This window comes from Anolis carolinensis, chromosome 4 (genome assembly GCF_035594765.1).
Source record: "Anolis carolinensis isolate JA03-04 chromosome 4, rAnoCar3.1.pri, whole genome shotgun sequence".
Taxonomy (NCBI): Eukaryota; Metazoa; Chordata; class Lepidosauria; order Squamata; family Dactyloidae; genus Anolis; species Anolis carolinensis.
In genome coordinates, this window is record NC_085844.1 from 106267493 (window position 1) to 106292066 (window position 24574).

General features: G+C 40.7%; 1 protein-coding gene across 7 annotated transcripts in view; it reads right to left on the bottom strand.

The window, feature by feature from the left end:
* Positions 1 to 24574, bottom strand: part of cdh12 (cadherin 12) — an 868710-nt gene that overhangs the window by 331418 nt on the left and 512718 nt on the right. For 6 of the 7 annotated variants that reach the window (XM_062977611.1, XM_008114209.3, XM_008114208.3 and 3 more), the window contains one exon: positions 1922 to 2081. The gene's annotated coding sequence lies outside the window, so the exon portion shown is untranslated. Of the gene's footprint in view, positions 1 to 1921; positions 2489 to 24574 lie in introns of those variants that run through there. The other variant, XM_062977610.1, reaches the window with a different exon arrangement.

Below are 24574 nucleotides of genomic sequence, written 5' to 3' on the forward strand. Positions count from 1 at the left end.
GCTCTTTCTTTTCTTGAAACATGCTGTGGTTCAGCAGCTCATAACTCATGGACCAGCCCCAGTCCACTTTTTTGAGCATCAGTCCTTTAGAAGACAGTTGTAAAGAAGATAGAGGTCATATAAACGGTTCCGGCCCAGCTTATCTGTCCGAACGTGTCTCCCGCTATGACCCACCTCGAAGCTTAAGATCGTCGGATGAGGCCCTGCTCGCGGTCCCATCAGCCTCACAGGTGCGGCTGGCGGGGACGAGAGACAGGGCCTTTTCAGTAGTGGCTCCCCGCCTATGGAACGCCCTCCCCATTGAAGTCAGGCAGGCTCCCTCCCTCCTATCCTTCCATAGGAAGGTAAAAACTTGGTTGTGGGGCCAGGCTTTCGAATAAGAATCAGCAGCATTAATTACTATTATGTATACTGGAACTCAATTGACAGACCCAGTCTTTTAAACTTGTACACGCCTATCTATATTTTATAAATGCATTTTATGAATGTTATATGTAAGTTAATTTTTTAACTGATTTATAGTGTATTGTACTGTTTTTATATGTCTGTTTTATTGTAAGCCGCCCTGAGTCCCCTGTTGGGTGAGAAGGGCGGGATATAAATATTGTAATAAATAAATAAATAAATATATGTGAAGCACTCTAAACACTTGGAATGCATTATTTAAATGCTATGGAATGCTGCTATTGTAACTTCTGTGTATTATAAATACTTTTAATTAGCCTTGCAAATGCATGCAGAGTGATACAGTATTACATAACATTCCATAAGTTGGTTCCAATGAGTTTACAAGATGGATTTATATTTTATATGACAGGACTTTGTTACTGACTTGTCAAGAAGGGTGAATATCAAATGGCTATGACACATGCAGTTTGACAAACTTCTAAATGGTGTACTACTTTTCTAGCCATCAATTCTGTCAACTTTTTCAGAAACTGAAAGCAAGAATACCCAAGTTAGCCCTTCTTAGGCTTTTCCATTCTTGCCACAATTATCCAAGACTAGTTTTAGATGTAAGCATCCAAAGACTTTTACTCAAAAGATCACTAATCTTTCAAGACATGCCACTTTCACCTGCCGTGCCCCTCTCTCAAATAAAACATCTTGACTGTCAGTTTAGTTCTCTCTCTGAACACACCACCAGGCTTCCTTTGTTCTATCTGTTCCTGACCTTTTAATCAAAACGACTATTCATGTCACACTTTATTACTGCTGACAACTGTAGATTTCATTTCCCCAAACACATCAGAAGCTATTTCTACCCCGCCCCCCCGACACACACACACACCCGCAACCTCCACTGCATGCAATTCAGCTGCTAATCTTGCAAGAAGGGATTGTGTCAAAAAATGCTGCATGTTTAACATTTCCTCTCACCCCTCCCCCCAAACCTCAAATATACATAGCTTGGATAAAAGTCAGCTTTTCTTCAGTTTCATTTCTATTCTGGAAGGCTGAACGAATATTCCCCACACGCATTTGAATCACCCCTGACTGCCTCCGAGGTGAATTTTGAAAGGCTTTGATTATGGAATTCTATTTGGCTAGGGGTGCTCTCCGATGAAAACAATATTATTAATAATGTAGCTTTTACTCATCACATACACATGCCTGTGCCTATACATAGAGATCTCCATAGACAATCTAAGCATATTAGTGAGATTTAAAGCACCATCCAGTACTTCCGCAAAGAGTTTGCACTTTTGCAGGTGATAACAAACAAATGTTCTCCTGAGACAGCCGTTCTGTTCTTGGCTACCTTCCCCTAAAGTAAGCCCCTCCAGCCCCCCCCCCTTTTCTTCTCCTGACACCACGGACTGACTGAGCTGCTGCAGTGCAGAATGTCAGTTTACTCATTTAGAACTTTCAATGCAGAAAATTCACAGTGATGCAGTCAATCAGATAACACAGCACTTACCTTAATTGAAAATCCTCTCTTTTCACAAAGCTAAGAGAAATCAGCAAGGGCTTGCAATCAGCAGTTTATTTGAAAAACAATTGGAGTTTTCAATCAGCACCCTCCAGGTAGAGAGGCATCCTGGGCTGTCTTTTGCTGTTGACGTTGAACTCCTCACTGTCTAGAAAAAGGAGAGAGAAGGAAAGATAAGCTGGAATCCTCCGGAGGGACCTGAGTAAGTGAAAGAGTACAACAGCTCTGTTGCTGACAGGGGGGAGGAGGAGATCTGACAAAATGTGCTCAAGCCTCCAGGATCCGGTGCCTGCTGTGATAGATTTCTATCATGTCCCCCGAGCTATGGATGATTGTTGACCTGATTAACACACGGCACACTCCCTACATGTACGGAGTGCACCAGGAGGATTGGTGGGTCACCAGGGAGTTGTGAAAGGCACCAGTGCCACTTGGGAGCGTCATATCTACCAGATTAATAGATGTGCTGCTGCAGCTGAGGTTGTAATTTGCAAGGTGGGTGACGCACGGTGGAATGCCATCTAACGATTTCAAAAGGCAACGCGCTCCAGCAACGCTGGCTTTTCCAAGGTGCATCGGCGTTCTGAACAGGTTATGGCTGATTAAGTAAAACAGACAGAGGGAATCTCTTTCAATACAGGATATTCACCATATGAAGATATTTCAGAACTGGGAGACTTCATAGATTCTCTTTTAAGTATGAAGTGGTTACAATTAGGTTTCAGTCTAACAGAAACTGTGATGGACACATTTTCCAGATGGCAAAGAATTATTGTTGGGTGGGTGGGAGGGAAGTAAGTTCTGCCTGACACATTTGTCAGCAGGGGAAAAAAAAAGCTATTTGGCATGCAAGTTATATTCCAGATGAGAAATGCTTCATCCAAACAGGGTTATCAATTTGGTAGCAAATTAAAGAAATGCAGAACTCATTTCAATACTAAATACCCACAAAAATAAACTCTTCCTACTCATCATTATCATCATCATCATCATCATCATCATCTCTTCCATGCAGTATTTTTATTTCATTTATATGAAATTTAAGATGGCTGATTAACAAATCAGAGGTCAATGGTCCAGTTGAATATTAATCAAGCATTTAAAGTATTAATTGCTGTTATTGCTTCTCACCAAACGCTTCTCAAGGAAGAGTAATTCATAGAACACCTGCAATATATTAGTGCATATACTGGAGGCTGGAACTTCCAGGGATGTGACGCTGCAATGAAACAACTCAAAATCCACCAAGGAATGCACTTCTACTGCTGCTTTAATTCAGGAGCTGCCACTGATTTTTCTGCCACTGGTGTTGCCACTAAGATTCAGTTGCCATCTGCAGTGGTTATTTTGGAACCAGTTTCATAGCCCCCTTTTACCCTGAGAACAGAAAACATCCTTCCTATCTGGAGAGAAAGGTAAAGAAGAAGATAGTAGTTTTCTTATGGAGAAATCTCAATGAGATATCCATGGCGATATCTCATACAATTATTATTAAAATCTAGATTCACTTTGATATCATAGTATCATAGCTGCCCATGCCATCCAAATTATGGCATCATCATATTTTTGATCAGTTGTTTTTAATCACCAGGTTGAATACAGTGTTCTCTCACTACTTTGTGGTTCACTTTTTGTGGCTTCACTGTTTCACAGTTTTTCAATAAACTCTAAAAGAATATTATAAATCATTAAATAATTACAATTTACAGCCTAAGAAGGGAGGAAGGAGAAGCTGAAAGAAGAGAAAAAGAGCCCAAACCGCAACAGAAGGAGAAGGAGGCAATTTATCAACACACGATTAGTTGATAAAGACTTAAAAGAGTGTATAACTAATAAAATAATGTATAAATATATAGTATCCCTACTTCACAGATTTTCACTTTTTGCGGGTGGTCCTGGAACCTAACCCCCATGATAAGTGAGGGAACACTGTACTGTAATTACACCAAAGACATTCAGACAAATGATGAAATCTACATACACAATTTTCAATGTGGGTAACCATAGTAAGACTGGTAGGTAGTACAGAAACTGGCAACAAGCCTTAAGGTGCATCTACACTGTAGAAATAATGCAGTTTGACTCCACTTTAATTGCCATGGCTCAATGTTATGAAATCATGGGAATTGTAGCCTGGGTAGATACTGAGAGTCTTTGATAGAGAAGGCTAAAGATATTGTAAAACTACAATTCCCATACTTTTGTAGCCATGGCAGTTTAAAGTGCAGTCAAATACAGATTTGGGGCCTCATGTCAACAAGTTCTTCAAACTCCCCACAATAGAATCATAGAATAGAATCATAGAATAGTGGAGTTGGAAGAGACCTCATGGGCCATCCAGTCCAACCCCCTGCTAAGAAGCAGGAAATCGCATTCAAAGCACCCCCGACAGATGGCCATCCAGCCTCTGCTTAAAAGCTTCCAAAGAAGGAGCCTCCACCACAGTCTGGGGGAGAGAGTTCCACTGCCGAACAGCCCTCACAGTGAGGAAGTTCTTCCTGCTGTTCAGGTGGAATCTCCTTTCCTGTAGTTTGAAGCCATTGTTCCGTGCCCTAGTCTGCAGGGCAGCAGAAAACAAGCTTGCTCCCTCCTCCCTATGACTTCCCCTCACATATTTGTACATGGCTATCATGTCTCCTCTCAGCCTTCTCTTCTGCAGGCTAAACATGCCCAGCTCTTTAAGCCTCTCCTCATAGGGCTTGTTCTCCAGACCCTTAATCATTTTAGTTGCCCTCCTCTGGACGCTTTCCAACTTGTCAACATCTCCCTTCATCTGCGGTGCCCAAAACTGGACACAGTATTCCAGGTGTGGTCTGACCAAGGCAGAATAGAGGGGGAGCATAACTTCCCTGGATCTAGACGCGACTCCCCTATTGATGCAGGCCAGAATCCCATTGGCTTTTTTAGCTGCCGCATCACATTGTTGGCTCATGTTTAACTTGTTGTCCACGAGGACTCCAAGGTCTTTTTCGCACACACTGCTGTCAAGCCAGGCGTCCCCCATTCTGTATCTTTGGTTTCCATTTTTTTCTGCCGAAGTGAAGTATCTTGCATTTGTCCCTGTTGAACTTCATTTTGTTAGTTTCGGCCCATCTCTCTAGTCTGTCAAGATCGTTTTGAATTCTGCTCCTGTCTTCTGGAGTGTTAGCTATCCCTCCCAGTTTGGTGTCATCTGCAAACTTGATGATTGTGCCTTCTAACCCTTCGTCTAAGTCGTTAATAAAGATGTTGAACAGAACCGGGCCCAGGATGGAACCCTGCGGCACTCCACTTGTCACTTCTTTCCATGATGAAGACGACGCATTGGTGAGCACCCTTTGGGTTCGTTCGCTTAGCCAATTACAGATCCACCTAACAGTAGTTTTGTCTAGCCCACATTATACTAGTTTGTTTGCCGGAAGGTCGTGGGGGACTTTGTCGAAGGCCTTACTGAAATCCAGGTACGCTACATCCACAGCATTCCCTGTATCGACCCAACTCATAACTCTATCGAAAAAAGAGATCAGATTAGTCTGGCATGACTTGTTATTGGTAAGTCCGTGTTGACTATTAGCAATGACCGCATTTGTTTCTAAGTGTTCGCAGACCACTTCCTTAATGATCTTTTCCAGAATCTTGCCTGGTATTGATGTGAGGCTGACCGGACGGTAATTGTTTGGGTCGTTCTTTTTTCCCTTCTTGAAGATAGGGACCACATTTGCCCTCCTCCAATCTGCTGGGACTTCTCCTGTTCTCCAAGAACTCTCGAAGATGATTTCCAGTGGTTCTGAAATAACTTCCGCTAGTTCCTTCAATACTCTTGGATGTAGCTGATCTGGCCCTGGCGACTTGAATTCGTTTAGAGTGGCCAGGTGTTCCTGGACAACTTGTTTCCCTATTTGGGGTTGGATTTCCCCCAATCCTTCGTCCATTCCATGTTGCTGAGGTTGAAGATGGCTTTCTTTTTGTGAGAAGACCGAGGCAAAGAAGGCATTAAGCAGTTCTGCCTTTTCCCTATCCCCTGTCACCATCACCCCATCTTCTCCTTGCAATCCTTTCTGGCCCCCAAAGAGGGAAAATTGTTCTTTCTGGAAGCACCCAGGATTTTCTTTCACCCAGCCCCACATAAAGAAGCTCAGAATGTTGTAGAAAGGTGAAAGGGAGTTCACAAATTGTACACTGCATTAAGTAGTCTTTTCTCACACATTTTTTGCCCCAAGCCACTCTAAGATGAAGTGAATAATTTTTTAAAAAAGAAAATAACATTGGAAACATGCATTCCTTCTCATTCTTAGTCATGCATTTTAGAATAGTTCCTAATGAGGAGAGAACATAAAAATTTCAAGGGAAGCTTCATGTCAATTCTACCAGGGTTTTTCTTATGCAAATATGTTACAGAAAAATTAATTCTAGTGCTTTAATAAAATCAACATCTACTTCAAATAAATAAATAAATGCATAAAATAGGATTCTGCTAGAAAAACAAGAACAAAAGAAATCTAAAAGGTCAAGATGTTTCTGTATTACAGAGAGAAGATTGGACGCTGGCTTGTGTTGAAGAAAACTTGGCATAGCTAGTCTAGAGGTAAATCAAGCAAAATGGGTAGAACATGTTTACATTTTTTCCTTCTTTCCCTTGAGTCTTTTTATGAATCATAATACCCAAAACTTGTTTCAGATTTTTAGATATAAAAATATTCCAAATAAATAAGATAAGTGTTTTATATATTGGATTTTTACTACTGTCCTGACACAATCTGATCTAATTTTCTTCTTGTGACCTGGAGTCTGGTACTGACACATCAAACACAAAGTTCCATTTGCATTACTGAATCGTATATGTTGAAGTGTGCAAAACGAGGGAAATGAAATATTCCCTAATGTCCAATCTTTTAGTGTTTTTTTTTAACTTGTTTGCAGTCATCCCCCCCCCCCCCCCCCCAGTTGCTGTCATCTTTCTTAACTGGAAAGGACACTACCCACACACTTGTTTTCAAGCCTTTTTTCTGTGAGCTGATACACATGCTGATGCACATTAAAGGAATCTGTCTAAAGAAAATCTTTTTTTACACTAATGCCCATAAACACCTGGTTTTTCAAATAACTGCAAAATGCAAAGAGCAATTTAAAACATATACAAAATGTTTTCAATACCATTGATCATTGTATCTTTCTGGGTCATCTTGCCGGGATGGGACTAGGAAGCACTGTCTTACAGTGTCTCCAATCCTTCCGGGAGGGCTATTCCCAGAAAGTTGTGATGGGGGACTCCTATTCGAACACCTGGCCATTGACTTGTGGGGTTACTCAGGGTTCTGTTTTGTCCCCCATGCTATTTAACTTATACATGAAACTGCTGGGAGAGGTCATCTGGAATTTTAAAGTACAGTGACACTATATGCGGATGACACCCAGCTCTACTACTCCTTTCCACATAATGCCAAGGAAGCTGTCCTGAACTTAAACCAGTGCCTGTCATCAGTAAAGAACTGGATGAGGGGGTTTTTTTTTCATGTCAGGAGCAACTTGAGTCACTTCTGGAGCGAGAGAATTGGCCGTCTGCAAGGACATTGCCCAGGGGACACCCGGATGTTTTTGATGTTTTTACCATCCTTGTGGGAGGCTTCTCTCATGTCCCCTCATGGAGCTGGAGCTGATAGAGGGAACTCATCCGCACTCTCCCCGGGTGGGATTTGAACCTGGCAGCTTTCAGGTCAGCAACCCAACCTTCAAGTCACTTAGTCCACTATGCCATCTGGGGCTCCACTGGATGAGGGTAAACAAATTGAAATTTAATCCAGACAAGACAGAGATACTCCTGGTCAGTCAGAAGTCAGACCAGGGAATGGGGATTCAGCCTGTGCTGGATGGGGTTACAATCCCACTGAAGACACAGGTTCACAGTTTGGAGGTCCTCCTGGACTCAGCACCGAACCTGGAGGCCCAGGTATCAGTGATGGCCAGGAAGGCTTCTGCACAATTAAAACTTGTATACCACCTGCACCCAATTCTTGAAAAGCTAGATCTGGCCATGGTGGTACATACCCTAGTTACATCCCATCTGGATCATTGTAACACGCTCTACCTGAGGCTGCCTCTGAAGAGTGCTCAGAAACATCAGCTGGTCCAAAGAGCTGTAGCCAGATTGCTCACTGGGGCTGGCTACAGGGAGCAGACAACCCTCCTGTTGCAGCAGCTCCACTGCCTGCCAGTCTGTTTCCTGGCACAATTCAAAGTGGTGGTTATGACCTTTAAAGCCCTAGATGGTTCAGGTCCAGGCTATTTGGCTGACAGAGTATACCACAGAGCAATACAGAAAAAGAAGATAGACACACAGACTGTATAGCTACATTGGGTACACAAACAAGAGGAATTACATTTCTACTCAGCTTTCACACACACATATACATGTTCACTCCTCATCTTATGATGTGGCGGCAAAAAAAGCCAATGGGATTTTGGCCTGCATAAATAGGATTATAGTGTCTTGATCCTGGAAAGTCGTGCTACCCCTCTATTCTACCTTGGTCAAACTACACCTGGAATACTGTGTCCAATTCTGGGTACTGCAATTGAAGGGAGATGTTGACAAGCTGGAAAGTGTCCAGAGGAAGGCAACTAAAATGATTAAGGGTCTGGTGAACAAGCTCTATGAGAAGTGGTTTAAAGAGCTGGGTATGTTTAACCTGCAGAAGAGAAGGCTGAGAGGAGACATGATAGCCATGTATAAATTTGTGAGGGGAAGTCATAGGGAAGAGGGAGCAAGCTTATTTTCTAAGATATTAAGATGTATGTTAGTAGTTACTAATTTAGAGCTACTGATTTCAAGGAAGAATAGATTTCATTTTGTTAGAAGGTTTTTTAGGCTCAGTAGTTACTCTTTCAAAAGTGCACACACACAAAGAGCCAAAAGCAAAGTTTGACTTTTGTTTCTTTTTATAGAGAGCAAGGAGGGTAAATGTTAACAGAAATCAATGGCATGGTTAGACTATAACTACAGATTAAGAGAAGAGCAGTATGCTCAATATCCTATGCAATGTTTGTCTTGAGATGATTCACATTAATCAAGAGATCAAGTTTTACTGCACATGTCAATACAGATAACCTTTGCCTAATCCCTAAAGGGCTGCCCTGCTTTTCTGAACTATTTTAACTGCCTTGAGAATTCAAAGTGGTTTCCACTTGTCTTGGTTGTGTATGTCAGGAGTAAATGACACCATAGCTTCAACACCTGCAGCATTTTCCTATATCCTCTTGGGAAACATTCAAGGTAGCAGTTTCAATGCACAAAGCATTATGTTATGTAAGATTTATTTGCATATTACGTGGCAAGCACATAATTATGAATGGGAAGTGTGAAAGGAATATGGATTGGATACGTGTGCACATTACAAGGTTGAGTATCATCTACAGGTTTCTGATGAGAGTGATCTATATTATTGCAAGTCTCTAAGGGACTATCCTAGATTTCAGTGAAAGAAGTCCTGAAATCTTTCACTTTCTGACTTCTAATATGACTGCCAAGGGGAAAACAATGCAGTTTTTGGGGTTGAGATTCATTTTCTCAGGTTCAGAATTTCCACCTTCTCCTGATGGAACCTCCCAGGATTTGCAGTGTGTGAGAAAGACTTTAATTTGATACAGCTTTCTCTCATGATAGAAGCTTTCTCTTTACACATGGATACAAGATATAGTTCACCATGGATTATAGGACAGGAACAATGATACCTGAAATTGTTACTCATATACCATGCCTCTTCTGTAAGATACTAAATCCTCTCTTGTGAGGAAAGCAGGATATGAATTCAATAAATAAGCAAATACATATATTTGGCAGGATATGAATTCGAATAAGCAGATACATGTATTTGGTAGGATCTGATTAGCTTTAATTAGGGATTGAAAGAGAAAGCTAGAAAAATTGACAGATCATGGAAAATTAGGGGTTTTTATTTTTAAAAACTGTTCTATTGGCTGAGAGATTCTTGGAGCTGTTTTCCAATGAGAAAATTTTCCCAAATTCTATCTATTTCTGACATTTTTTCTGCTCATTTTTTAAAAAAATCCACTGCATTATGTTTCCGTGTTAAGCTGTCAAAATGCATACTTGGGCTTCACCTACAAAGGCCAGTTTAGTCTGGTGTTAATATGCCCTGGAGTAGCCTCAGATCTGGTATCCCACTCTTATATTAGAAGAGGTATCTGCAATGGCTAGGATCTTATCAGGAGCTCCTTGGTCAGGTAGGAACAGAAGTGACACAACCACTATCCACCCCCCCTTTCCTTCAGTGATATGCACACGGGAAAGGGATGGAAAGCAGATAGGGCCAAATTGCACCAATCTAGTTGTCCAAAAGCTGTGGATACTCCAGAGTTTCCAGCAAAATGTGAGGCATCCCCTGACTTTGCCTGAAAATGGTCAAAATGTGGTATTTTTTGTTTTTGTTTTTTAAAAAAACAAAAAACAAAAACAAAACACTACCACCACCCTCAAGATAAAATTGTGATACGTCGCTGTGTATCGTAAAGACTGGAGCCCCCGGTGGCGCAATGGGTTAAAGCCTTGTAACTTGAAAGTTGGGTTGCTGACCTGAAGGCTGCCAGGTTCGAATCCAACTCGGGAAGAGTGTGGATGATCTCCCTCTATCAGCTCCAGCTCCATGTGGGGACATGAGAGAAGCCTCCCACAAGGATGGCAAAAACATCAAAACATCCGGGCATCCCCTGGGCAACGTCCTTGCAGATGGCCAATTCTCTCACACCAGAAGTGACTTGCAGTTTCTCAAGTCGCTCCTGACATAAAAAAAATCATAAAGACTGTAAGTCTTCAATTTGAGGCAATTCCTTAGTTTTTGGCTAGTATAGACACATCTTTAGTTTCAGAACAGCTTTTTCACCTTCACCTTACTGCTTTGTAAGATATATTATCTGATAATGTGGGCTGGAGTTCCTGAAACCTTATGACAGATGAAACTTAAGTTTGCAGTGCCTGTTCTGGATTTAAACTTGAAAAGAGCTCTCCAACGTGTTTAATCTGTTTTGGAGATAGGGTTCTACACTTTAAGAAACTCATCTATATGCATAATAAAACTGAAAATGTGTATGTATGTGTGTGGCTGGGGGTGTCCATTTACACAGACAAGCTCCCACTTTCACAAATAGCTATTGCTCCCACTGCACAGGAGACACCAATGGCCCTCCCTCCAGTGACATTGCAGGTTATAGAAAGCGCCATGAACATGTACAAAAGCTCTGCCAATGTCCACCACAAACAACATCCTGCCCTCCACCCAAGTGAAGGCTTTCATTCGGGAACAATTCCATCCTAGATGTTCGGTTTTTCTTCCACCACAGACATCCCAGTGTTTCTGACTCTCTCCATTGGCATGGAAATTGCATGACCCCACACACTGCCTCTCCCATAACCCTTTTCCTATTCTTTTCTATGGCACAGAGCAAACAGAGGAATTGATCAGCAACTGAACGTACTGGAGACGTTTGGGGAAAATTCACCATGATTTATAGGAGTTGTAGGTACTGGGACGTTCACTTGTATTCTAAGAGCACTCTGAACTCCACCAATGATGGACCTGGAACTAACTTGGCACACAAAACTCCCACAACCAAGAAAAAATACTGGAGGTCTTTGGAGGGATTTATAGGAGTTGTAGTTCACCTACATCCAGAGCGCACAATAAACCCAAACAATGATGGATCTAGCCCAAACTTGGCATGCATATCTGATATGCCCAAATTTGAATACTGGTGGGTTTTGAGGAGAATTGCCTTGGTTATTTTGGAGTTGTAGGTACTGGGATTTATAGTTCACTTACAATCAATGAGCACTCTGAACTCCACCAAAGATGGAATCGGACCAAACTTGGCACACAGGCAAAAAATCAGCAAAAAATACTGGAGGTCTTTGGGGAAAATTCACTTCGATTTGGGGGAGTTGTAGTTCACTTACATCCAGAGAGCACTGTGGACCCAAACACTGATAAATATGGACCAAACCTGACACACATATCTGATATGCCAAAAGTTGATTGCTGGAAGGGTTTGGGGAGGGGGGGGGCTGACCTTCATTTCTGGGAGTTGTAGTTCTCCCACAACCAGAGAAACTTTGACCTCCACCAATGATGGAACTGGACCAAACTTAGTACATAGAAACCCCATGACTACTGGAGGGGTTTGAGGGGACTGACTCACCATAGTGGAAGTTGTAGTTTACCCTACAGCCAGAGATCATACTGAACCCCACTGATGATGCATCTAGAGCAACTTGCCCAACATAAAAAAAAACTTTAAGTACTGATGGGGTTTTTTTTTGGGTTAACCTGGCATGATGTGATTTGTAGTTCACCCAAAACTTTATGCATTTTGTACAATTAAAATTGATTTTTTTCCCAAATAACCTGGGCAACACTGGGTACCCAAGCTAGTTTAAAGTAAAACTAAAACACTGTACAGTTTCACCATGGTACTGCCATGGAAGCCACCTGTTAGAAATAAAAACAGTGCTCTTTCAACAACTGAAATACCTGCTGTCTAGTACATTTCACTACAAAAAAAAAAAAAAACTCTGCACAAAATTTCCATATGCATTTTGAAACAATTTTTTTTTACCAAATTACAAATAATCTTCAAATTTGTTTTTGTCAACTACTTTCTTGCATCAGAGAGAAAACTGTTAGAATTATTTTTTGGGACTTTTCTAGTTGTAATCTGGATTTCAGTCCTCTTCGCTTCTCCAGCAATGGTTCCCAACTCTCAGAAACCCAAATCAACATAATTATGGATAGGAATTCTGAAAATTACAAAGAACCAGTGTTTGAGGACACAATTTTACAGCATACCTGTGGAAAGATAAAGATGTAGAGCTGTAGCCCTTTCTTTGCATGCAAAAGCTCAATGTCTTAAGTCTACGGTTAACGATTAGAAAGGGTACAGCCTGAAATCATGAGAACAACCTCTGGTCAATGTTGATATTACCAGGCTATATGGGCAAAGATTCTCAACTAGTACAAAGCATCTTCATAGGTCCACTGCAAGTCAGTTTTTCCTGCTATTTATATTTTATCGATTTTGAAGCTCAGGAAAAGGAAATGAGGTTAAGCAACTTGCTTGAGGCAGAAAAGGGTGGGGGACAATAGAGAAAAGGCATATTATGAGGAAGAAGTACAGGCAGATGGAACAATTAGGGAAATGCTGCAGGATATAATGATGTTGCTTTGGTGACGAATTTAGCACAACCATTGTAAAACAGGTACTGCTAGCAGTGCATTACCAAAGAGGAGAGGCGGAAAAATCTTTCATGAATTGCATTATTTTTTTTTGTTTGCAATGCCTTAGCAGATATCTTCATCCTCAGATAAAAACTTGGAACACAAAAACATATAAAAGAAATTTTAGTACCAGTAAGTCTGGCATTTCTTTATAACACATAGATTTGCTTTTCTGCTTAACCAAAGGCTCTGCTGACCTTAGATTTGATTAACTGAATACAGACTGAGAGAATATTCCCTGAGCATCATTAATACTAAACTGGAATGCAGATTTCATTCTCTTTGTCAACACCGGGATTCTTTAGACACAGAGCCCGGCCAGCTGAAATATTTCCATTGATATCAGTGGTTTTTTCAGTGTCTGACAACCTCAGCATCAGACTGAGAAAAGGAAAATATCCCACAAATAAATCATCTGTTCTTTTGTAGTGAAGAGAGAGATAGAGAGAGAGAGAGCGAGCCAGCTGAAACTTGCTGTCCTTTATATTATTAAAGGCTTGTTCACACCAACTAGCAGCTGTTATTTTCTTTCATGATTGTACACACATCCCCATAAATAAACTTCAATTTGAGCAAGAGCTGGAACAAGTTTTTTAAGATGTCCCCTGATATTTCTTTTTTGGGGGGTGGGGGGAAGGAGAGAGACACCACTGTTAAATTTCAGACTTGTCATCTAAAATAACACCCCCTCATCCAGCTTTCCCATCTAGGAAGTATTTTGATCCAAATGGAGACTAAGGAATTACATTTTCAAATTGGTTGCATCCATAGTTCCTAGGTCTTTGGATTAAGTATCATCCTTGGTATAACTTAAAGGAACTTTTTGCTTGCCCTTTTCTCAAAAGTAACTAGAATAGTCTTAAGTTTAGAGATAGGAATAATGTGGCCTTCCTTGTGTAACTCTTCTGGCCTCATTTGTAAGATTACTTACTAATTATTTCTAAGCTCTATATCTATCTCTGGTATTAAATTGCAATACCTAATGCATTTTAATATTGCTAGAGAAGGTGTTGGCTTGACTGTTCCTTTATTTGGTCCTCTACTATTAGCCTTGAATGAACCATCAATCTAATTTTATTAGATGAGTCCAAACTTCTGAGAATTTTGTATTTTTCATTCACCTCCATCCAGCCCACAAAATCTGGACAATTCTGCTTCCTTCTGTATGGTGTGAAATAAAGCATAAGCAGGACAAAAACTTCTGGAAGGTCATTTTTTTTCATGGCCCTATGCTTTGAACGAGGTACATACCATGGGGAGTACAATTGTCATTGTCACAACTGGTGAAAAAGGACGATCATAGTTATGCTTTGTTACCGTACCAACCTACATTTCCAAATCAACAATCAAAAGGGGTTAGGTTCATACTAATATTTACCAGTATGACTTAATAGGCATAGCCATATTATTCTGGGATATCAGATCTTGTATCATTAAATGACCTCATCAGATGGAGTAGTTTTCAACAGCTCCCATTCTGCAACATAAAGCTACTTTTAGCAGGGCTCCGCCATAAAATTATTGAGAAACTGGCACATGCTGCCACAGCAGCAACACAGGAGGCTCACAGCATTCAGTAGGAGTCAATGGTGGGAAGCTGGATGGTGGATGCTTCCCTCTGTGGGGTGAGGTAAGGAGAAAGCCAGGCAATGCGGAGTATGAGTTTCCCCTGCCAGGCACCTCCAGATTTGCCATGATGCGTGCGACAGGTCTGTTAAGGTTATTAGAGACTAACTAATGGAACTAAGTTGGTAACATAAACTTTTGTAGAAAGAGTATACATACATTGTAGAATTAATGCAATTATATTCTACTTTGACTGTCATGGCTCAATTCTAATGGCATAATAGGAGTCGTAGTTTTGCAAGGTCTTTAGTTGTCTCTCCCAAAGAGTGTTGGTGGCTCACCAAATTGCAAATTCCAGGATTCCACCAATGGGCAACAATAACAAGAGGAAAGATTTATTTTCTCTACCACAGTTTTCATACCACAATTTTAAACTACAAACCTTGTGTGGCATAGGGACAAAACTTGTAACATTCAGGTAGACTTTAAAATATCAACAAATGAGCTTTCTGATTTTTTTTATGAAAGGGAAAGCAAAGAGTTTTTCCATAAAATGTAATTGTAATGATAAATCATTTCTAAAATTACAAATTATTATCTTTTTGTAGTAACTTTCCAAACCCTGGCAATGCAAATGAGTAGCCTCATATTCTAGAAAGAAATAAACCATATTTGTATGTGTGTGCTTGTAAATAATGGTAGCAATTAATGGGCCGCTTACTGAAAATAATTACTACAACTAATTACTTCTAAGATACCTAGCTATTTCATAAACTCCAAACTTTAAGAAGCATCAGCAGTGTTACCTTCAAGGGTCCAGGCAATAGCTGATAATGTGCTATTTTTATGGGATGGGAAGATAAATGTTTAAGAAGGGGGATGTATTTGTAGATGGAAAGCCAAACATAGAAGCACTTTAGCAGTACACAGATAGTTGAATCATAACACAGGTATCAAGAAGGAAGGACAAGATCAAGAAAAGGTTTAAAATAAGCAAAGTTTTCACAACCAGAACTGTAAGTTAGAGTCAGAGGAACTCCCTGAAAGAGACCAGGAGTTAAAGCATCTGCTGTGAAAGCAGGGATACAGAATGTACCAGAGACAGAGATGGAAGACTATTTAAGTCTGTCCTTTACCCTCATACCTCTGTTTGCTCTGAATTTTGTCTCAATTTTACTAGTCATTTCAGGGCCACTAACTTTTACTACCCCATGCAAAGGATCATACCTTGACATGGTGCTGGGGCTTGAGCGCATCAATGATGCCATGAGCTAAACCATGCAGGGTCACCCAAGATGGGAAAGTCATGGCAGAGATGTCAGACTAAATAAGATCTCTGGGGAAGGTAGTGGCAACCCATACCAGTATTTGTGCCATGAAAACTAAATGGATTAGTACAACCAGACAAATGTCGGTATATCATCGGAAGATAGGACTCCCAGGTCGGAAGATGGTCAAAATGCTACTGGGCAGGAACAGAGGACTAGTTCAACTAGCCCCAGATGTGATGACGCAGTTAGCTCAAAGCTAAAAGGAAGGCTAACAGCCGACGGTGCTGGAGGTGAACGACAAATCCAATGTTCTAAAGATCAACACACTATAGGAACCTGGAATGTAAGATTTATGAGCCAGGGCAAACTGGATGTGGTTATTAGTAAGATGTCAAGATTAAAGATAGACATTCTGGGAGTCAGTGAACTGAAATGGACTGGAATGGGCCACTTCACAAAAGATGACCACCAGATCTACTACTGTGGACAAGAGGAACACCAAAGAAATGGAGTAGCCTTCATAATTAATAATAAACTTGCTAAAGCAGTGCTTGGATACACCCCAAAAATGATACAATGGTCTCAATTCGAGTTCAAGACAAGCCGTTTAACATCACAGTGATGCCAATATACGCCCCAACCACAGCTGCTGAAGAAGCAGAATTAGATCAGTTCTATGAGGATCTGCAGCACCTACTGGATAATACACCAAAAGGAAACATTATTATCATTACAGGAGACTGGAATGCTAAGATGGGCAGTCAAATGACAACCGGGATCAAGCATGGTCTGGAACAACAAAATGAAGCAGGACGTAGGCTGATAGAATTTTGCCAGGAAAACTCACTGTGCATAACAAACATTATCTTCCAACAACCTAAAAGACGGCTTTATACATGGACTTCACCATATGGTCAACATTGAAATCAGATTTACTACATCCTTTGCAGCCAAAGGTGGCGGATATCCATCCAGTTGGTGAAAACAAGACCTGGAGCTGACTGTAGTTCAGATCACGAACTTCTTATTGCACAATTTAGAATCAAATAAAGAGAATGGGGAAAATACACAGACCAATTAGATATGATCTCACAAATATTCCCAGTGAATATGCAGTGGAGGTGAAGAATAGATTTCAGGACCAAGATTTAATAAATAGAGTCCCAGAAGAACTATGGACAGAAGTTCACAACATTTTTTCAGGAGGCGGCAACAAAGTGCGTCCCAAAGAAAAAGAAAACCAAGAAGGCAAGATGGCTGGCTGCTGAGACACTGGAAGTAGCCCAAGAAAAAAGGAAGGCAAAAGGAAACAGAGATAGGGGAGATATGCCCAATTAAATGCACAATTCCAGATGTTAGCCAGGAGAGACAAGGAACTATGTTTGAACAAGCAATGCATGGAAGTGGAAGAAGACAATAGAAACATTGGAGGCAAATTTCAGGCAAAAATGGGCATGATCAAAAACAAAGATGGCAGGGACCTAACAGAAGCTGAAGAGATCAAGAATAGGTGGCGAGAATATACAGAAGATCTGTATAGGAAGGATAATAATTTAGAGGATAGCTTTGACAGTGTAGTGAGTGAACTAGGACCAGATATCCTGAGGAGAGAGATTGAATGGGTCTTAAGAAGCATTGCTAATGACAAGGCAGCAGGAGATGATAAGATCCCAGCTGAGCTGTTTAAAATCTTGAAAGATGATGCTGTCAAGGTAATGCATGCCATATGCCAGCAAATATGGAAAACTCAAGAATGGCAATCAGATTGGAAAAATCAATTTATATCCCCATACCAAAAAAAGGAAACACTAAAGAATGCTCAAACTTCCGTACAGTGGCACTTATTTCCCATGCCAGTAAGGTAATGCTCAAGATCCTGCAAAAAAGACTCCAGCAATACATGGAGCGAGAGTTGCCAGATGTACAAGCCCGTTTTAGAAAAAGCAGAGGAACGAGAGACCAAATTGTCAATATCTGCTGGATAATAGAGGAAGCCAATGAGTTTCAGAAAAACATCTATTTCTGCTTTATTGACTATTCTAAAGCCTTCGACTGTGTGAATCATAATAAACTGTGGCATGTCCTTAGTGGTATGTGGATACCAAGTCACCTAGTCTGTTTCCTGAGAAATCTGTATAAAGACCAAGTAGCCACAGTAAGAACAGACCACGGAACAACAGACTGGTTCAAGATTGGGAAAGGAGTGCGGCAGGGCTATATACTTTCACCCTATCTATTCAATTTCTATGCAGAACACACCATGTGACATGCGGGGCTTGACGAATCCAAGGCTGGAATTAAAATTGCTGGAAGAAACATTAACAATCTTAGGTATGCAGATGATACCACTCTGATGGCGGAAAGTGAGGAGGAGCTAAGGAGACTTATCACCAAGGTGAAAGAAGAAAGTGCAAAAGCCAGGCTGCAGTAAAACATCAAGAAACATCAATATCATGGCAACCACACCTATTGATAACTGGCAAATAGAGGGAGAAAACTTGGAGGCAGTGACAGACTTTATATTTCTAGGTGCGACAATCACTGCAGATGCAGACTGCAGCCAGGAAATCAGAAGACGTTTACTTCTTGGGAGGAGAGCAATGGCCAACCTTGATAAAATAGTGAAGAGCAGAGACATCACACTGGCAATGAAGGTCTGCATAGTTAAAGCAATGGTATTCCCCATAGTAACCTATGGATGTGAGAGCTGGACCATAAGGAAAGCTGAGCGAAGGAAGATAGATGCTTTTGAACTTTGGCGCTGGAGGAAAATCCTGAGAGTGCCTTGGACTGCAAGAAGATCCAACCAGTCCATCCTCCAGAAAATAATGCCCAACTGCTCACTGGAGTAAAGGATACTAGAGGCAAAGATTAATTATTTTGGCCACATCATGAGAAGACAGGAAAGCTTGGAAAAGATCATGATGCTGGGGAAAATGGAAGGAAAAAGGAAGAGAGGCCGACCAAGGGCAAGATGGATGGATGGTATCCTTGAAGTGACTGACATGAACTTGAAGGAACGGGGGCGGCGATGGCCGAGGGGGAGCTCTGGCATGGACTGGTCCATGAGGTCATGAAGAGTTGGAAGCGACTATGTGAATGAAGAAGAAATTTTTCTGTTTTTGTCTTGTTTTTCATTTTACCTACCCTATACTATATGTGTGGGACCTTGTGAATTTGCCTAGAGTGTTGTCTAAAAATAGACGTCCATAAGCTGGTGTTCAAGGGAGAGTATAAGAATTCAATATACACCTTGGCACTTCTTTAGTGATAGCCTGTTTAGGTTCAACATTGTGTGTGTGTGAGAGAGAGAGAGGCGGGAGAGAGGGAGAGATAGACAGAAAGAGAGAATGAGAGGGAGGGGGAGGGAGAGAGAGAGAGGGAGAGGGAGAGGGAAAGAGAGAGGGAGAGGGAGAGAAGCCCCTTCCCCACAGCTGAAAAAAATTCCATATTATCTGATTTGAACTGGAATGTATGGCAGTGTGGACTCAGTTCAAAGCAGATATTTTGGAATTTTCTGCTTTGATATTCTGGGTTATATGATTGTGTGGAAAGGCCCAGAGAGACAGAGAACCTGTCCTATGGGATTCCTTTCTCTAAAAAAAAAAAGTCAATTCTCTTGGGAGTATCCTAGGTTCCCCCTCCAAAAGTTTTGACAAAAACTTCTTTTTTTAAAAAAAAAAAGAAAGAAAGAAAAGCCACAACAACAATCTCATTGAATAACTCTCATATTAACCAGTCTTCCTCTTTGGAGTTTCAACAATTTATGAGAATTATGGCTGCTGCTAAGAGGGACAATGCTCTCCCCTATTCTAATTGGAGCTTTCTGTCGCTGAGCAGAATTCTGGGAAATGTAGTTCAGGGCAGGGCCTTTTGAATTCTTTGCCATAGGACTCCTTGCCTTCCCAAACTACATTTCCCAGAATTCTGTGCTCTCTCTTTTCTCTTTCGCAGCTCACTCTGTTTTGTATCATCCTGCTGCTTTCCTCTCCTCATGATGAGAGGCTATTAATTTCATAGGCTTCTGAGCATTTTGGTTCTTAAATTTTTGCATGGGAGCCCCCCTCTGTTTCTTAATATCTGTTTGTATATACAAAACCTATGAATTGATATTACTTACTAATTAAAAATGAAATTTTGCACACCCCCATCAGATATAACCAAATTAAACATTTTAGGTAAATTATTATTATTATTATTATTATTATTATTATTATTATTGTTGTTGTTGTTGTTGTTGTTGTAATGAATTTTGAGCAAATGATGAGTTTTAACATTACAGTGCCAAGCCCATAATAAACAAGGTATGCACATAATAATTAATATGAGTGATCAATATTACTATTAGGTATATTTGCAAATTATAAAAAAATTACTTTGATTAATTAATTATAGTTTTGTGCTATAGTACTAATAATATTATTAGTAGCAATGTGTGGTAATAATTTGTTTTTGGAATTTGATACAACAAGCTTTTTCTTCACTTATTGGTGCTTTGATAGTGGGGGAATGTCCAAATTATTAAATTTTAATGAGATGGTAGAAGGGAAGGAAGTTATTTAGTATGTACCCTAACATAAGCATATTATGCATAACCAGTTCCTTGAGGAACGGATTCAGTTGGTCAGTGTTGCAAGAATTGAGGCTATAACAGATTCATAAAGAAACAAGGACAAACAGGTGTAGGTTTGCATCAGTGCAAAAAAATGAAAAAGGATTATTTCCCCTTTACCTCCACCACCAAACATCTCAATGAAGACCAAGAATGTCAGTATCCACAGAAGACAGAGTGATAGTTGAAGGAAAAAAGAGAAAAAATGCAACAAAGTACGGGTGAGAAATTTGTTGAAATGTGGAAGAAACAGATGGTGGAATCCCTCTTCAGAAATCCTTTTGTGGTCAAAAAGTCCAAGAATCCGCTGGCCAGTATGGACATGTAGTCCAAAAGGTAATTTTTCTAGTAAGGCCATGGTTAAGAGCAAATGTGAGAGACTGGGAGTTTTTTTTTTTAATAAGCTTTAGTTTTAAAAGAGCTATGGCTTCATTACTAAGAGACAGAAGTACTTTCCAAAGTGCAACTATATATTTAGTTATACATTTTAAGCCAAACACCAGCTAAAGGTTAAATACTTGAATTCTTTACTAATTTCAAGAGCAAAATCCAATTTGCCTGTTCCTGTGTTATGCATATAGCAGATCTCACAAGAAAAGAAGTATATCCCCAATAATTCTGAGTCCTAGAGAACATTTGATTTTACCCTGAATCCCATTGCTGGCAGGATTTAGTGCTGCAACCTTAATAGAAGCCTATTACTGAAATAAGGAGATTGGATTGCTGCCCATTTTTAAATATACATTTCCAATTAGTCACATGATTGTTTAACATTTAATAACCACTTTGGAAGTGAAGATGGGGAATGAAAATGAGTAGCATAAATGGTATAGCTATCTATATTAGTCAATTTGATTGCCTTTACCTGAGCATTTCTTTAATTGAAAGACTGATGCATGAGGCAGTCACAATGGTAGAATTTTTACAGCATTATTTGATGGCTTCCAGCTCTCTCCTACTGATAGAATGTGATGAATGCATTGAAATGGTAAGTATGACAAGTCCACTTTTCTTCTCTGTTCAGCAGTCATAATAGATAAAGAGATAGTGGAATGATGAATGCATGCATACCAACCACAGCATAATGGCTGCAGTAATTGAAGACATAAGATAGTGGTGGCTTAGAAATGCAGGCTTCCAATGCAAAAGAGAAAAAAAATCCCAACACTGATTCTTACTTGCTTCGTTTCAGGTCTGAGAAATGCCATGTTCTATCTCTCAGTCAAATCTTAACTCCCTGAATGTTACTAGATAGACAGCACTTCTAATGGTGCCGTTTCTGATTATTTGGTTAAAGTAAGTACAGAGCTTTTTGCATCATATACAGAGAGAGCCATTTGATAAATATAACGACCCTGCCTTGGAGACATTGCTGCAACAGAAAAAGTGGTTTATTGATTTTGTTGTTGTTATAAACAATCTCAAAATAGAACACAAACCTATTCTCTTTGTGTGTTTGTGTGTAAATATAGTATCAGAGCTATTTTTAAACAGAGGACATTTAAAGAAGGTGACAAAAATAACAAATGTTCTAACACAACCTTGTGTGCTTGCGCTTGCCAAGTCCACAGTCACCTTCTGGAATCCTATTTTATGCTCATTGTTCATCAGGGTAATCCAGAAACCACTTGATTCCATATCTGTTTTAAGATGTAGTATATTTTACTCTGAAGATGAGAGTGTTTTATTTCTGGAAACTCATATAATCTGGGGCATGAACTTCAACTACATTAAGGGCATATATAGGTCTTTTCATTCCCACAACACTGATAGATAGCAAGTCCCATTGTCACAGGCACCTTTTCTCTAAAATGCCTCTTCCCCAGCAGTAACAGTTGAGTCAATGACCCAGATTGAACTTGGAGCGGGGGGAGGGGGCTCCAGTTGCTGGCTTTTAGCAAACCATTGTGCTTCCTTTTGATCTAATAATAGAAAGAACTGAAATAGGACTCGCATATAAGACAATAAAGTGTGGAATCAAATCATGGTATTTCAACTTAATTTCCCTAATGATAACTGACATCTCTCCCATCACTGCATATAAATTAGGGAATGCTGCAGTTGCCCTCTGTGAGAACCTTGCTTACTGCAGTACTTACATAGTTGCCTCTTATTTTTTTATAAGCTTACATTTGCTTTAACTGCTGGGACCTTCTAAAAGACATCTGCTATTCAATGAAAGTTGTTCCAACGATCCTTACACTTCTCCCAACAATGAATTTTCCCCAGATTGATTGAAGCGAAGGGATGAGTGCTCAGACAATTTAAGAAAGGTCTTTACTGGTTTTCTAAAATAAGAATGAGCATGTAATTTGTTTATATTTTAATGTGACATTTTCCACTTTGCAACTCCCAAGACTGAATATTGACCTAAGTCATGTGTTTTGGGTGGAAAGTCATGTGTTTACACTAGTGTCGTGCATTTGTGTGAAATTGCTGTTCGTTTTGTTTAGTTTTATTTGTTTTGTCTTATTTTGGTATTTGTCCCTGTTTCTGAAAAAGGAGCACCTATACGAATAGACTTTTCGTCTCGCTTACAAAAAACAAAAAAAATTGTGCTATTGGTGGCAATGGGAGGGCTTCCGAGGCTCACCCCCCACTCAGATTTAGGGCTAGAGGGGTGGAAACTGCCACGCATGGAGGGCATATCAACCCCTTTTAGCCCACCAACTTTTAAAATGTTTGGGTCTTTTTCCATTTTATAAATAAAATTCTCTATAAAAGTATTCCCTTTTCCTCCCAACTGGCTCAGCCCTTTTAACTTCTGCAGCAGCAGAAGGAGGGCCAGGAGAGCTGCCAGCCAGCCAAATGGGAAAGGTGCTCCACATAAACACTACACACACAGCCCGGTGCCTAGCCCCAATATTTCTTAACAAAAAATATTACAACATCAAACAACTCATTTAAAAAGCTTTCTGCTGATCCTTTGGGTGGGAAAACAATGTTCCTCATAATGTGTTGTGTAAAATCAAGCCATGACTGGGGGTCAAACAAAACATGTTTTCCAGCCAGCATGCCATGTCATGTCATGATTTCAGCTCACTGTGTGGCTGAGCTGGCCACCAGACGCCACAAAGCACCCACTTTAAAGAAGGAAACAAAAAGAGTAGACCATGTGCTCCCTAATCCTTAAAAGTCAGGAAATGGGGAATTGCTTGCTGCTGCCATCCTATCCACAGGGAGGGAGGCAAACGGGGCACGAAGAAGACACACTCTCTTCCTCAAAGAAGGAAAGGGGTTGGGGTCAGAAGGAGGGGGTGGCAAGGCCAGCCAGGGGTCTGGGGCGGGGTGCCTCATCAGCTAGCCACTGAGGGCCAGCCTCCATCCCACCCCATCCAGGAGACCCTGTGCTCCATAATCCTTACAAGTCTGGAAATGGGGAGTTGCTTGCTGCTGCCGAGGGAGGAAGGCAAATGTGGCACGAAGATGCACTCTCTTTCTCAAAGGAAAGGGGTTGGGGGTGGAAGGAGGGGAAAAGAAACATAATTTTCTCAAAGGCCCCATGCGTCTCAAAATAGCTTAGGGAGGCTGGCCAGATGCGGCCAGTCTCCTTTCCAGGGCAACACATGACATCGCCACCCAAAGGCTGCTGGCCTGCAATACAGATATGAACGAAAGAGCTAGTTCTCAAGAGCTGGGGATCAGAAAACTAGAAAACTCAACCAAGGGAGCCAAGGAAACATAGTTTTCCCAAGGGGCATACACTCCCCAGCCAAACCCACCCCTACCCCCTTCAAAAATCCCAGCCCCTTCCCTAATTTTTTTTTAATTATTGTTAAATTATATATTTTAAAAAATAAAGCAAGCAGCCAGGCAAAACCCCAAATGCAAAACCCCAGTGCCCACTGTGCCCTCACCAGTAAGGAAACAAAAGGAGTAGACCACTCAAGGGTTGGGGATTACAAAGATACAAAGCCCAGATGGGGAT